Genomic DNA, 15534 nt, shown 5'->3' with positions numbered 1-15534 from the left:
GAGTTGTTTAGCCTGGAGAAGAGGAGGCTGAGGGGAGACCTCATCGCGCTCTACAACTACCTGAAAGGAGGTTGTAGTGAGGTGGGTTTTGGTCTCTTTTCCCAGGTAACAAGTGATAGGATGAGAGGAAACGGCCTCAAGTTGCGTCAGGGGAGGTTTAGATGGGATATTAGGAAAAATTTCTTCACTGAGAGGGTTATCAAGTATTGGAACAGGCTGCCCAGGGAAGTGGTTGAGTCTCCATCCCTGAAGGTATTTAAAAAACATGTAGATGTGGTGCTTAGGGACATGGTTTGTTTAGTGGTAGACTTGGCACTGTTAATGGTTGGACTTGATGATCTTAAAGGTCTTTTCCAACCTAAATGATTCTACGATTCTGAATAGGTGAACTATGAGAGTTGCTGCTGTCAGAAAAAATATCTATTACTTTGGAGACTAATAAAATTAGGAGTACCGATATGGCTCAGGTGCATGGATGCATACATGTTTGTACATGTGCTTCACCATTTTTGAATTCTGCATTTCTGGATTAATATTCTGGGATCTGATTTTTCTCCTGGAGTTATCCCAATGTAACACTGGAGTCATACTGTGATGAATCAGATCCTTTCGGTGCACAACATGCACAATCAAATATAATGCAGGCATCATAGCAAGTGAACTTAGGGGTGCATTGCAAAGTCCATTTAAAGCAGAGTTCAAATACCTTTGCTTCCTCCGTCTGTTTCCCAGTTATTGCATTTCATTGTAACAGCGATTATGTATATTCCCCGCATCTGGCACCATAGTCCTTCCAAAGGATAATTTTGTACTGCCCTCTCTCATTTAACTGGAAAATTTCCACTCTGTTGAGCAGAGGAAGAATTGTCAAAAAAGGCTTATTTGGGGACTGTTCCCATCCTTTATTTTCTATGGACTTACACTCTCACAAAGTCTTATTTCACAAGCAGTCAGAGAAAAGAGGGTTGAAAGGCTCCTGGCAAGGTTATCTATTCCAGCTGCCTGCCCTAGGACAGGTAGACTATCTTTATGGACCATTTAACCATTCTTTTATGGAAATTTCTCAGAGAGTTTCATCACATAGGGCCAAGAGTGCCAAGCACACACTCAAGAAGACGTTCCGGTGAGATTTTCACTGGAAAACCCCTCTTCCTCCTCAACCCCTTATAGATGCTCTAGGCTACACCAGCACTCAGAGATCACACATACCCAGGGCTCACCAGGCAGAGGGTGGCCTCGTCACTGAAATGTCTTGCTGCCTGAAACAGGATAGTGGCATCCAAAACACCTGTTTGGAACGGTCCTGTCGTGTCACAGTGCTTCAACTTTGTGCAGGAATTGTGCAGGAGAGAGCTAGTCCAGGCTGCAACAGTGCCAGGGACTGTTGTAGCAGTTTAGCAGAATAGATAATTAAGCTTGAGTGTTTAACTCTGTCTCTGTCACTGTTTATTGCTAGTATAGGTCCAGCTTTGGAGTTTTCCTTCACTACATGCCAAGTAGTTGGATCTTGGTCCGCACATCATCATGCTATAAGCAGTGCTGAGCATACCCATTAAGTCAGTGTGTGGCTAGGAAATACTCAGGTTTGGTGACTTCTCAGCTAATTTAAGTTGCAAAATGTTAGTTTTCTTTTCAGTTCTGATCACATTTCACTAATCTGAGTTTTCTGTGGAACAAAGGAGAGGTGTTCTCTACAAAGCACTGCTCAAAAGGAAACTCTGTGGTTAAAAAGGTTATTATTTCTTGGGACAGATGTGGCTGTCTCTGCCCTGTACAATGATGTAATGCAGGGTCTGAGCTGATTGCATTGCAAGGGAATATCGTCTGCTGCTGACGTGATAGGAGTTTGGGGCTCTTTGGGGACAGGGATGTCCAGGCTGCATCCCTTGTGCTGCTGGAGCAGTAGCCAAGCACTGGCACGCAGGGTGCATTCTAAAGCATTTCTCATGCTATCTGCATGACTATTTATATAGCAGATATGTCCCCCTCTCCTTGCCATTCTTCGATCCTACTGCCATGAAATGATGTCAGATTGGGGCTCAGCTGGTTATTAAGAATCTACTTCCCAGATTTGCTTTCCCTGCCTTCACCTTTCCTCCTAAGGGGGCCTCTCTGCTCTTGGTGAAATGATGCAATTGAATCTCCTCAGCCATCTCCTTACTGGCCTCTTGGTGGTAGTCTTAACACAGCATATTCACTGGCTGCCTTTAACTAAAGGCATCAATCTCCACCCTACTCTAGGAAAACTAACGTTTTTAAGTAGATACTAAATGTATACAAAGTTTATGGACACAAAGCAAGATTTTTAAAGGATTTGCCAGAAATACAGAAGCTCTGCGTTGCTGATCCATGCTGACCTACTTCAGGGCTTCACCTGTTATGCAAAGCCCGGTGCTGAGATCTGTCAGATATCCCTGAAGCACAGATGTTTGGATCCAGTGTGTACAGTGAGGCAACGAAGGAAAAATGAATAGGGAGGTTGTCACCTGCATACTTAGCAGTTTGTTTAGTGCCAGGCAAAAAAAAAAAAGTGTTTTGCCACACTGCTGTCAGGAATGTGCTCTGGTCAATACAGTGGCAGGTTTAATTCAGTGTCTCCTTTCTAATGGAGACACAAATGGCCAAGGAACAGCCTAACAGTGCAGAGGAAACACCATGTGGAGCCTGAGGAATTCAAAGCGCATGATATTTGTTAGAGCCTTCCTGCAAATGTCAATCCTGTGTGCCAAAACAGAGTTAAGACCTATGTACATACTTAGAAAATCCCCGAGAAATCAGGGTGAAAGTAAGGGCAGTTTCAACTAGTGGTTAAAGTCAAAGTCTAAGCATGGGATCTAATCTTGTGTTAAGAACAACTTAAAACAACTGCCCCAAGCTCAGCTCTGGATCACCAAGAAGCCATTGGCAGATAAAACTGATCTTGATTTTGGGACATTTGATTGGAATAAGTAGAATTATGCATTGTAAGTTAAGTTACTCAAACTGACTTTATCTTCCCACTGTGGACCAGCCATAACCTGCAAATAATTTTTTTTTTTGCTAAACATTTGTCAATGGGTTTAGAGCCCAATTCATACCATGGATCTGCTCACAGTTCTTTTTGGTGGCTGCCTTGGCCACTACATACACCTTCTGCTCTGCAATGAGTTGAATGAAGGCTTTTCTAAAGCAGAAAATAGTTAAGGAGATAATACATAACCAATATATATAAAGTTATTTGCTAAATACATACTATATACTGAAGATATTTGTTGTGGTTGCATTTAGGCTGGGGAAATTGCTGCCCCCTTCAAATCAGTCTGAGCAGATATGAAGCTGGATGGCCCTCAATGCAGGGTTAGCTGGCAATTGGTATGTTCCTGTGGTTGCAGGTCTTTTGGCAGATCTTCAGTCTCAGCAAGTCACTTTTTACAGGTAACACCAGATGAGGGTTAACAGCTTTTATATTGGTGTCAGGTATCCTGAACTGTCAGATTCCTCAAGATTTCCCAAAGATACAACTCAGTTTTCCCATTTTGAGGTCTTGGAGAATAATTTCATACAAAGCAGTTTTTCCCATGTACCCCGTGAAGAAGAATGAAAAGGAAGACAAGGTGGAGGTAAGAGAAAAAGGAAGAAAGTCAGACGTGACTATCATGAGATAAAGACTTCACAATTACAGAATTAGAAGCAAACAGCATTACAAATATACTACTGAGTTACGTCCAACCCCTTCTCTTCTACTAGCCCGATCAGGCAATGGTTTAAACAAAGGTAAGTGGTTCTTATATCCTTTGCCATTCTCTGAGACCACTAAAATAGAAAGCGTCCAACACCTGCTGCAAGCATGTTAATAATCAGATGAAAAATTAATGCCTACAGATCCTCAGCGTTAACTCTCCCCTTCAACCATTCTCAATTAATAAGAAAGAAGAATGCTGCAGGAAGGAAACAGGCCCTAAATATCTGCCCTAGGAGGACCCTTCAGAGATCATATTTGCTGGCAGGGTAATGATTAAGGACATGGGAATTTTGCTGGCTCTGTAGTGAAGCACGGAGTGCTATGTGTGAAAACACTACCCCTTTCACTAGTAGTGCGATGAGGTGTGCAAAGGGGCTGCAAAGACTGCTTCTTCCTTGTGCATTGCAGGATAGGCCACCTTAGTGGCCCAAGCATCACATATGGGAGCCAGGAGACCTGGTTCCTGTCCTCATTTTGTCACTGGTTGGGTTAGGTTGACCAGTTGTCATCCCATGTTTGTGCCTCAATTTCCTTTACTGTAAATGCCTTGAGTAGGACAGATTAAAACTGCTCTTTTTGAGGTTTTGCCTCCATTATTTATAATAATCTAAAAAAAAAAAATATTTTTGCTGGTCTCCTGTAGTTCCTTTAATTCTTCACCCCTTCTGAGCTCAGTCTTTAAACCTGTAGCATTTTGGCTTGACACCTGCCCACAGAATGGCTGCGCTTACAGCAGGGAGCCTTAGGCACTGTCCCCCAGGTCTGTGCTGCTGTGGCCTCCTTGGACACAGCGTAACCCCAAACGCCAGCTCCACTCTCTGGATCCTCTTTCCTTTCTCCTCCCCTGTTTCTGGCTCCATCCATCTACCCTTGGAGATATGAAGAACCACAGTGAAGGCAGGAACAAAGCTGCCAGGTTTAGCGCAATCTCCCCCAAAGACCTTTCCTTATCTGTTGTTTGCAGTCTGCTCCAGGTGATTTACAGTGGCAGAAATGAAGCAAACTGCCCATTAAGGGTTACAATTGCTAGAATAACAGAATCAAAATATTATCTTGCTCAGGTACCTGCTATCCCTCACTTTGTGACAGTGGCAATGTGAATAAGTCCCTGCAGACTGCCAAATCAGACAGCCTTCCTTCTTGTCGTGGTTTAACCCCAGCCAGCAACTCAGCCCCACCCAGCCGCTCGCTTACTCCCTGCCGGTGGGATGGGAGAGAGAATCAGAAGAGTAAAAGTGAGAAAACTCGTGGGTTGAGATAAAGACAGTTTAATAAGTAAAGTAAAAGCCGCGCACACAAGCAAAGCAAAACAAGGAATTCATTCACTGCTTCCCATCGGCAGGCAGGTGTTCAGCCATCTCCAGGAAAGCAGGGCTCCATCACGCATAGCGGTTACTTGGGAAGACAAACGCCATCACTCTGAACGTCCCCCCTTCCTTCTTCTTCCACCAGCTTTATATGCTGAGCATGACGTCATACTGTATGGAATATCCCTTTGGAAAGTTGGGGTCAGCTGTCCCACCTGTGTCCCCTCCCAACTCCTTGTGCACCCCCAGCCTCCTCACTGGTGGGGTGGGGTGAGGAGCAGAAAAGGCCTTGACTCTGTGTAAGCACTGCTCAGCAGGAACGAAAACATCCCTGTGTTATCAACCTTGTTTTCAGCACAAATCCAAAACACAGTCCCATACGAGCTACTGTGAAGAAAATTAACTCTATCCCAAAACCAGAACACTTCTGCATGGGTTGCAGAGGTTGTGGCACAGGGGAGCTGTCAGGCAGGTCCTGGGCTGCCTTGCGATGCTGCTGATAGTTGCCATGTTGCATCTGCCCGATGTTAATGGCAGTGAAGAGTTTCTTTAATCAGTGGATGGCTACTTTGCTGTCTGCACGTGCTGTCCCCATTCAGTTCTTTGCTCTCCTACAAAAATCCTCACGTGAACTTGGTAAAGGCAAGTGCCTCAGTTTCTCTTCTGTGCCACAGAAACTGTGCCCCAGTTGCTCTGCTGCAAAAAAGGGGGGATAGCGTCGACCATACTTTGCTGGAATGCTTTGAAAATGCTTTCAAAGTATGAGATGTGACTGTGTATTATTTTCAGGACACTCTGTGGTTAAGGATTTTTTTGTTGTTTGGTTGTCTGTTTGCTCTGTATTAATTTTTGGCTTCAATAGTAGGAATTTCACATGAAACCCCATTCTGAGATAAGTATTATCTCCCATTTAACTCATTTTGGCTGAGAAAGATAGTTTTGGAAGGGTCTGTCTGCACTGGACACTCTTCAAGTATTGGACATTTGGATGAATGAAAAGCTTGCTGAAGCTAGGTACAGCTCTGCCAGCAAGGTAGGGCACATAAACATTGCAACATTATTTTATTTTATTATTCCTATTGCTCCATTTTTCATGTGAGCTTGGCTTTCTATAGATTTCTGTCTTGAGGGCTAGCTCTTGTGTGGACTTTCTAATATATAGTAAGAGTTGAGCTTGCAGTTTACTTTTTTCTACAATGCAGGGGTTAATAATGACTTTTTCCTCTACCTGGCTGCTTATCTTCATGAAACTTGTAGGACAATATCTTTGAAGGCTCCTTCCCTGTGCCAAACTTGGTTTAGATTCATCACCAGATTAAAAATTAAGACATATGATTAAAAAAAATATTAAAAAAAAGACATATGTATGCACAGGAGTGGAGGGCTCATGTGTTCAAATCCTGATGTATATAAAGGGAAAGAAATCCTCTATTCACCAAATTACAAAGGAGGGAGGAAGGGGAAATGTCCTTTTTAGGGAAAAGAAATTTGGTCTGCAGCACAGCTGTCCACAAAAATGGGGCCAAAGTCTTGTCCCAATTCACAAAGCCATGCTTCCTGAAATAGCTGCGGTGCTATCTGAGTGGCAGGAACGTGTGCTGTTTGCTGGAGAGGCAGCCAAGTAGAACAGAACAGGAAGACTTAAAATGAAGTTGACTTACCTACTCCTGTGGCCACATGGGCATCTCCTCGGTGGCACTGAGAAATTCCCAAACATCTGCTTTTCAAGTTTTTCTATGCAACCTTGTCCAGCAAGGACAAACATCTCTCCCTAGAAATTTTCTTAGAAGGATGCTGAGATAAGTGCATTATATTTGCTATTTCAGTTCCATCCCCAAATGGGTAAACAGCTGGGTTAAATGTTGGCTCAATACAATGTATCTCCAAACCTTAAAAAAGAGAGACTTAGAATAATTTGATAAGGCACCACTAAGGCAGCTGGTGGAGAAACGTTTGGTGATACAGCTACTGTGCCCGAGGGTATGATTTTGGCTCACAACATTGCTTTTACAGTAACAAACCTAACACAGCTATTTGTTTTCTGAACACGCCTAATTGAACTCCCAGGAATTTATGAAGCTTGTTTGGTTTGATAAGGAAACCATTTTGTATGTTTTTTTTTTCTTGTAGTACCATTTCTTGGTGCATATTTCACAATATCATACCAGAGGTAATAAGCCAAATATCTCCTGATCATACCCTATGGCAGGCCATGGCATCCTATGGCTGGATGTTCAGTCTATGTCCATATCTGATTGTGTAACTGGTCCACCAAAACACCCGGTAATCTTATGGTTAGAGTCCTTCTTTGGTAAAGATGAGTCTTAATTTGTCAGTCTTCTTTCCTAAAATACTTAATAATGATTGCTGATAAAACGTAATCATTGCAGACAAAGGTGTTACTCCGATTCAGCTATGACCCTCTCCATCATTAATTTTCTTCTGCTACTTACTATGGAGCAACTTGATAAGAAAGGTGTAATCCAGTTATGAACTTTTCCTCCATTTTGCATCTAATAATAAAATGCCCTTTTGTGAGCTGTTTGATAAAGTTAATAAAGGCATGGTTGTGGACATCTGTAGCTTCTGCAAAAACTGATGTTCTGAAACTTGCACAAAAGCCTTTAGGGAGCATATCAGTGTAAATTAAATTCCTGAGCATGAATGAGTGAGCAGTAGGGCCAGCGTGCAACCAAGGCTCTGCTGCACTATTCTCTGTAACCACAAAATAAGTCAATGTTTGTTCCTTGGAGTGTCCTTTCATGGGCAGATGAGGAAGAGTTATTGAAAGAAATGAGGCTGATGGGAACCAGATGAATGTCCCTATGTCAAACAAGAAGATTTGGAGACTGAATGTTGATTTTTGGAGCCCTTGGTTAATCCCCAGCCCTGCTTGCTTTCATAGTTCCTTTATATTTGCAGAAATGGATTTCTACATGTACCGTTATCCACATTTTCACAATTAAAAGTTCCTTTTCCAAACTCTACCAAATCAAACAAACAGGGCTCTAAGAAAAAACTCTCATAATACCTGATAGGGATGGAACTGACTGAACTTTGCATTATTCTAGACTTGTCCATTATTTCAAGGATAATCCTTACTTTCCTTAGGTTTTTCTTCTTTTAAAAAAATTGTAAGATTTCAAAAAGGGTATTATAATATGTCAAGATTTTTTTCAAGGGTTCTTTAGAGAAAACATTCATAGAATTGTTATAATTTTCTATTAAACCCGTCTATTAAACTGTTTTTTTCTAGCCTGGATTGTAAGGAAGCATGTATATGCGCATTGCAAGCTGTATTGCAGTTCCTATTGAAAGTGTTTATGAATAGTATTAACCAAATCCTACCTAGATCAATGGTACAGACTTGTGTGTGCTTGTATACATTGTACACACTTGTACACACTGTGTATGTGTGTGAACATACATGAAATAAGTTCAGCAGCTTCTAAAGTTTGCATTTCATGACCTTGGTTATGAGCTGCCCATTTGAAAAGCAAAAGAGAAATGTTCTTATCCATGAAAATAATAAAATAATATAAAATAAAATAAAATAAAATAAACCAAAATAAAATAAAATAAAATAAAATAAAATAAAATAAAATAAAATGAAGCAGAACAAAACAAAACAAAACATTTAACATTATCCCTGTTTAGTGATCAGCAAAGAAATCTTAGTGAGGATAAATCTTCCTTTTATGTTTGGTCTACTGCACTCGTATATATATATATATACCTATTGCCATCTAATTATAATCCATTAAATCAATTAAATCACCTTCTCTGATACTTACAATTCAGGGAAGTAAACCAGTTAATCTGCAAGTGATAACTGTTGAGAATACCAATCATCGCTTGCATGGAAGATGTTCCCTGTCTTGAAAGATGGAAAGATTGTCACACTTCGGGGACTCACTGGCTTCTTTATCACATTAATTCCCCCACTGTTTTGTCTCCAGAAGGAAGAGGGTGAGTCCTTCCAAACCCCTGGGAAGAAAGATGTCAGAAAAGAGATCGCACCTAAGGTTTATGCTTTTCAGGTGAAAGGAGCCCAGGCTCAGCTGCTCAGCTGGTGTCCACCAGCCCAGCTCCAGCAGCAATGCTTTCAGCAGAGCCGTGCTGGCTGACGTCAGCTAAGGGCCGGAGGCAAAAGCAACATCCTTTGCTTGGCTGGCATTTCAAGAGTAACAGCACCGAATGTCATTCAAGTTTATAATGTTTTACCCAGAGTGGGGAACAGCCAACCTTTCTTTTCCCATGCACATTCTGGTGACATTAACACCTTTTGCTTTTTCAGACAGCCTCTGATGCCCAAACCTACCCCATACAAGATAAGTCTCAACAGTTCCTCTGTGACATTTCTCTCCATCTTGACTTTGACTGCAATCAGGACTTCTTCTCTTAGATGGAGGGTTCCTGGATGAGCCAGAAAACTGTTTTACTTTTCATTACGACTGTTGTCAGCTGCTGCTGGCTCACAGCACAATGAAGGGTCTCCAAGTCTTGTGATCTCTTCTGCCTCAGCTCTTTCTCTGAGTACTCACATGGTGCTAAAATCGTATGTAGGTGAACCGGGATAAGAGTTTCCTTGCAGGGTTGATGACCAGCATATTGGAGAAGAGTCATCAATGACACAATATCTCCTGTCTGCCTAGGTAGTGGAAAATTCAGGGCAGGAGGCAATTGGCATTCAATTTGAACGTCCTACATCCTTCTAGCCCTAAGAAACAGAGGTGACCTTTCTAGACCGATGGTAAAGAAAATTATGAAGTGGCCCAAGTCCAGAATGGAAGACTGAATGCAACTTGCCCCAGAAAACTTTGTAATGCATTTCCCTGTGAATTGTTTCTTAGGATGGGTCAGGACTCCAGATAGATGCTGAGCTTTATGCTCGTCCCTTATTCTGCTTACCTGATGGACACTTCCTGTTTTAAGTGATGAGGGGTGCTGGGACCTCAGTTCCAGGTATTTATCTATAAAACCATCTGTTGGCAGTGAACAGCTCCTGGCTTGGGCCAGGACATGGAAGAGGAAGGGAAATTGTTCACTTAAGAGGGCTGCTTGGGCACAGGGCTGCGCTGGCACCAGCCAGCTTGGTGATGTTGGACACAGGAGGTCTGTGGTCACTGGTGGAGAATCAGACACTCATGTTGACACTTAATACCTTTCTGCAGTTAATGGGACAAAAAAAACCAAAAAAAAAGATGTCTTCACCCAAAGATTGATAGAGATTTTAGAATGGAATAAACTTCCCTCTGGAGACATCCATTTGTCTCGCTGACCATTGCAGGAGCTGAGGGCAACTTTTGAAAGAGTCTGGTGTCAAATGAATCCAACCCTGAGTGACAGAGTTAAATATATGCTAAAAAAACAGTTTTTAAAGGCAAATGACCCCTAATTGTTGGGGTCTAGTACATAGGGTGATGTTTAGATGGTATCCTCAGAAGATAATCTGTAGTTCCTCAGCTCCCTTCTTCAGGGTTTAGATAGTACTGTTCTGTTCCCTCTGCCTGTTTAGATTTTCTCTTGGGTCAAGAAAAGTCTCTTACTAAGAGGAGCCGGGGCAATGTCTCTGCAGTGCTCATGGTCGCAGAGAAGAGCCAGCCATATTAGGGGGAAAGAAAAAAAAAAGGCAGCAAAATCCTTACTCTTGGCAAAACTGCAAAACTTGCAAGGACAGGATTAGATCTGTGCGAAATAATTCAGGCCTGTGTCCAGCTGTCTACTCATGCATGCTGCTTTAGCAGAGTGACTGTTCTTGGCTAGTCTTGAGATATCGTTTTAGGTGGCATGCTGATTATGATAAAGGTTTATACTGTTAGCAATGAGTAAAACTCCAACAATTTTTTGGTGCCTGGATTTGAGGCATTACCAGCCTGCTCATTAGCTTATGTTATTGTCTTCTGCCTTTTTTTTTGGAAATATTTCTTCAATCATTGATGAATCTCTCTTTTTATAGTAGATACTAGTGATTTCTGTGATGCATGTGTTTCCTGTTTTCTACTTTGCAGAATACCAGACAGTAATGAAAAATGGTTACAATAAGTTGTCCACGTGACCCATATGCAGATAAACTGGCCTGCCTTTCAGGACAGGCAGGGAAAGATTGTGTAATTTAAAGGAAAGTCTGAAGTTACCTGCAAAGTCAAATAGATGCAATAATCATCTGCTAAAAGTTCATGTGCTGTTCGCACCAGGGAATTGTCAGTCACCAGGGACCGGTGATGAGGTCACATGTACGAGTGCTGTTTATGTGCTATTTTCTTTTTATAGCTTAAATCAATAAGTTGATTGAGCTGAGCTGGATCGATCCTTCTGAGTTTTATTTACAATTATCCTTTAATGGTTAATACAGTAGTGCTGTGTAACTGAACGTACTACAGCAATTTTTTTTGAGGCAATATATCTTCAGCTCAGTCTGAATCCTGCTGAATTCAATGTGTTTGTAGCAGTATAGCTGTGCTTAAGCCCTTTGCTAAGTGGAGACCTATGCAAGGATTTGCAAGATGAAGGATAGTAACAAAGGCTCACGTTAGTCAAAGGAGGACACACAACATTCCCTCATTAGCGTATGGAGGAAGAACCTCCTGGAGAGGGCAAGTCAGTGCAAGGGTAGTTTTCTGAAGGGACTTCCATTTGTTATTGGGTGAACCTAAGAAAAATCTGCTTTGCCCAAGCTTAGTATTTTGCGAACGCCTTTCTTAGCAGATAGCTTCTGCTTAACAAACCACCTCTTCCTCTCTTTCCATGAACGCCTCCCCTATTTGCCAGAAGCCACCCACGCCTGCAGTCCTGCACTGATGTGCCAACAGTTAGAGATGAGAACCGATTGTGAGAAAAGGAGAGCAAGAAATTGCAAGCAAGTGTGAAGTAGCTGGTCTTTCCAAAGGTCCCCATGGTTCTTGCCACCATAAGAAGCCGTTCAGGATGTTTATGGGAAAGAATTTTTAAGCTTCCCATCACAGACCTCCCTTTTTAAAATGGTCCTAGCGCAACCTTAATTAATTAAAATGCTAGGCTAGCAATATTCCAAAAATACAAATTCAGATTCTGACCTCAGTTCTGCGCATGTAAATCTGGGTTATGTCAACAGGTCTCAGTTCCGTAAATGTATGCTACTGAAGATGAGACACTTGTCTATGTTCTCTAGATATGCAAGGAAGATGATAGACGGAAGAAGTTAATTAAAATACACCTACTATTGAGAAGCCTCAAACTTCTCTGTAAGTTTAAACCAGTTTATTCACACATACTATAAATGCAAGAGGCACAACAGCATCAAGATATCTATCAGAACCAGAAGGTTCCCATTTCACGGAGAATGAAACTTCAATCTAATGAAAATCAGAGACAAACCTCCCCATGCTTCCAGCTGGACTCATGTTCCCTCTTCGGGAGACTTTAAGCACATTGCCAAGTACAACTTGTAAACCAGCGACAGCCAAGAATAGACTCAGAAGGCCTAAACACTCCTTCTTTTCTTTTGCCATTAAATCTGATGTCTCTCAGTAAAGGTAAAATCATTCTTTATTTTCACAGAATGGCAAGAGAGATGAATCTACAATACAGTTAAATCAAAAGGACACCAACACTCAGTGGACAAATTCCTGGTAAAGCCCATCCAAGTCAACACAGGGCATGGCCCAGAGTGGCTAATATCTCTTGGCAAGTGTAAGGCCAATATCAATCACCCTTCATGCCTTTGTATAAGGGAGGACTAAAAGATAATCAACCTTGGTCGTACTCCTGATGAATTCAGTCAGGAAAAAAAAAAAAAAGCCATACAGGAGCAGTTTCCCTTCAATTTCTAGAAAACTGAGAATCCTTCATGGGAACATCTCAATTGTATTAAATTCGACAGGATATTAGTAAAATATTACAATAACATAGATATATTTCATTTTGACTTCATCATACCATATATTAATTGAAACCACACAGTCAGGGCTAGAAAACAGCAATTCCTTTTTTTTTTTTTAAATAGTTGAAGCTTCACAGTTTGTTTTCATTTTGCATCTGAACAGATGGCAACTTTTGCTGTTATGATTTTTCATCACAAAAGACTGATTGATTCTCTAGTTGTTAGGGCATTTACCTCTTATGGAGAAAACTTAAGTTCAAATTCCTGCTTTGAATCAAATAAGGCAGGTTCTTGAACCTGTGTCTCTTTCTGTGCCAACCTCTAAGCTATCATTTTTTAAAATGCTATTGATTTTTTTTTCTGAGCCAGCATACATCTCTATTTAAATTCTGTCCTGTATGCGAGAAACCTTTCTTGGGAAAAGTTTAACTGAATGTTGTCATATACAACCTAAAATTTCAATACTGGCTTTTTCTGATTCTAGGATTCTGTTTTGATGAATTGGCATGATCATTTAGACCTCTCCCTCTGTTTAATAAAAAAAAAAGAGCAAAACCATGGCCAACTCTATCCCTCTTTTCTTTTTCCAATGCCCACAAAATTACTGCATTCAGTAAAAATGAATATAAACATGAGAATTATCTAAGAGGATTTCTGCAGAGCAAGTAAGTTCCAATCTGTAATTTGGTCCAGTTTCTAAACCAAGGTCTGAAACTCATTAAACCCACTAATTCAGGAGATGAAACAAAAAGGGAAATTAAAAGAGCATAAGCAGGAAAATCTACATATGTGACTTTTTCATTTTGCTCGCTATAGCAGTTTCCTTACTGCCATTTTGTTTTTGTCAAATGAAATATCTGATATTTAAGATTTAACGTTACAGAAATTCTTATGTGTGATGTTATCACAAATGTTGTCTGTCCTGCTGATGTTATTCCAACATTCATCTACTTTTTTTCTAGTCCTTCCTCAGTAACTATAAAATTTTCAATTATTATTGGGTAGGTGTGTGCATGTAACTTTTGCAGCTAAATATCAGAGATTTACCTCAGCTCTTCCTTCCTAATATACCAGGGAATGGTTAAAATAATTTGCTCATCCTATCTGCAATTATGAATTCAATTTCTAGCTTTATTTCTAATCATGAGAACTAGAAATAGTTTTTTCCTATTTTTACAAGAAAACTGAGTTTATTGTATGGTAATTTTGTTCATGGGAACTGGAGATTTGTGAAAATAATAAAGCCAAAGCCAAATAAAAATTCACCAATGGTAAGTCTCTACTGAGTTGGGATAGCTGCTAAAGCTGCATGAATCTTTTCTTAACCGCAAGGAATTCCCTGATATGCTCAAGATGTCTCCTTTCTAAGAAGAACTACTTGCTGTCTCCCTGATGCCTTTTATGTAAATTGTCTGAAAATCTGACCTATTGAGGAAGTCCCTTTAGAAAGGCCATTGGTAAAATTAATCCCTAAGGTCTGCTTTTTTTCGCCTCCCTTTGCTTTCTGGTAACACAAGGAAAATGGTCCTCGCAGGACAGGGCAAGGAAATAAGATATGAACTTTCCATTTAGAAACTTGGATTTAAATCTTGACTCAACTTTCTAAAACACAGGGGCCTGGTCTGACACGTACTGAAGTCAGCTTCTTCTTTGACTGAGAAAGCTTTGAATTAGCCCCTCATTGATGTAAAATTGCTTAGAAGTTGAATAAAGCAGAGTTTCTGCCCCAGACCAACTCCAACGGGATCTTATTTCCTGAGAGTCTTCAAGAGACTCTGGAGGAAACAGTTTGCTTTCTGATCTCTCAACTGTCTGATATTTTCAACATCTTGAATAAATTGCCATTTGCTGACTTGTTTATTTTTGGAATCTGTTGACGCATGCACATAAAACGGGGCAGAGCCTACGGTCTTATCTGTAGATGGGAACACAATTGGGTAAATAGCAATTCATTTTTGGCACGTTTATTGGATCTGGCTTTCTAAGTAAGTAGCTTTTCAAGAGATTTTACTGCTTCTGCAGTGTTGGTTGTTCAATGGTTTTCATATGCTTTCACTTAAATATAAAGAAGGAAGGAAGAGCTCTGCACTCTGCAGGTGAGCACGGGTGGTTCTGCCCTATTCAAAATGAGCAAAGGAACCTTTTCACCCCTAGTTCCTACACTTTGATGAAATCTCCTTCAATTAGCTGCAATTTTTCTGTATGTGGAAACTGCCTCACCTCAGACAGGGTGAAGCAGCCTCTATTCCTCCTTTCCTATTCTTGAGGAAATAATATATATTCTTGTATTCTAGGAGGAAGGAAGGAAATTTTGGATGAGCATGTATCTTCAATCATAGAATTGAATAGAGAGTTTGGGTTGGAAGGGACCTTTAGAGGTCATCTAGTCCAACCGCCCCTGCAATCAGCAGGGACATCTTCAACTAGATCAGGCTGCTCAGAGCCCCGTCCAACCTGACCTTGAGTGTTTCCAGGGATGGGGCATCTACCACCTCTCTGGGCAACCTGTGCCAGTCTTTCACCACCATCATTGGAAAAAATTTCTTCCTTAGATCTAGTCTAAATCTACCCTCTTTTAGTTTAAAATCAGTACCTCTTGTCCTGTCGCAACAGACCCTGCTAAAAAGCTTGTCCCCATCTTTCTT

Source organism: Calonectris borealis, chromosome 2 (assembly GCF_964195595.1).
Source record: "Calonectris borealis chromosome 2, bCalBor7.hap1.2, whole genome shotgun sequence".
Lineage (NCBI taxonomy): Eukaryota > Metazoa > Chordata > Aves > Procellariiformes > Procellariidae > Calonectris > Calonectris borealis.
Note: the sequence above shows the minus strand (reverse complement) of the source record.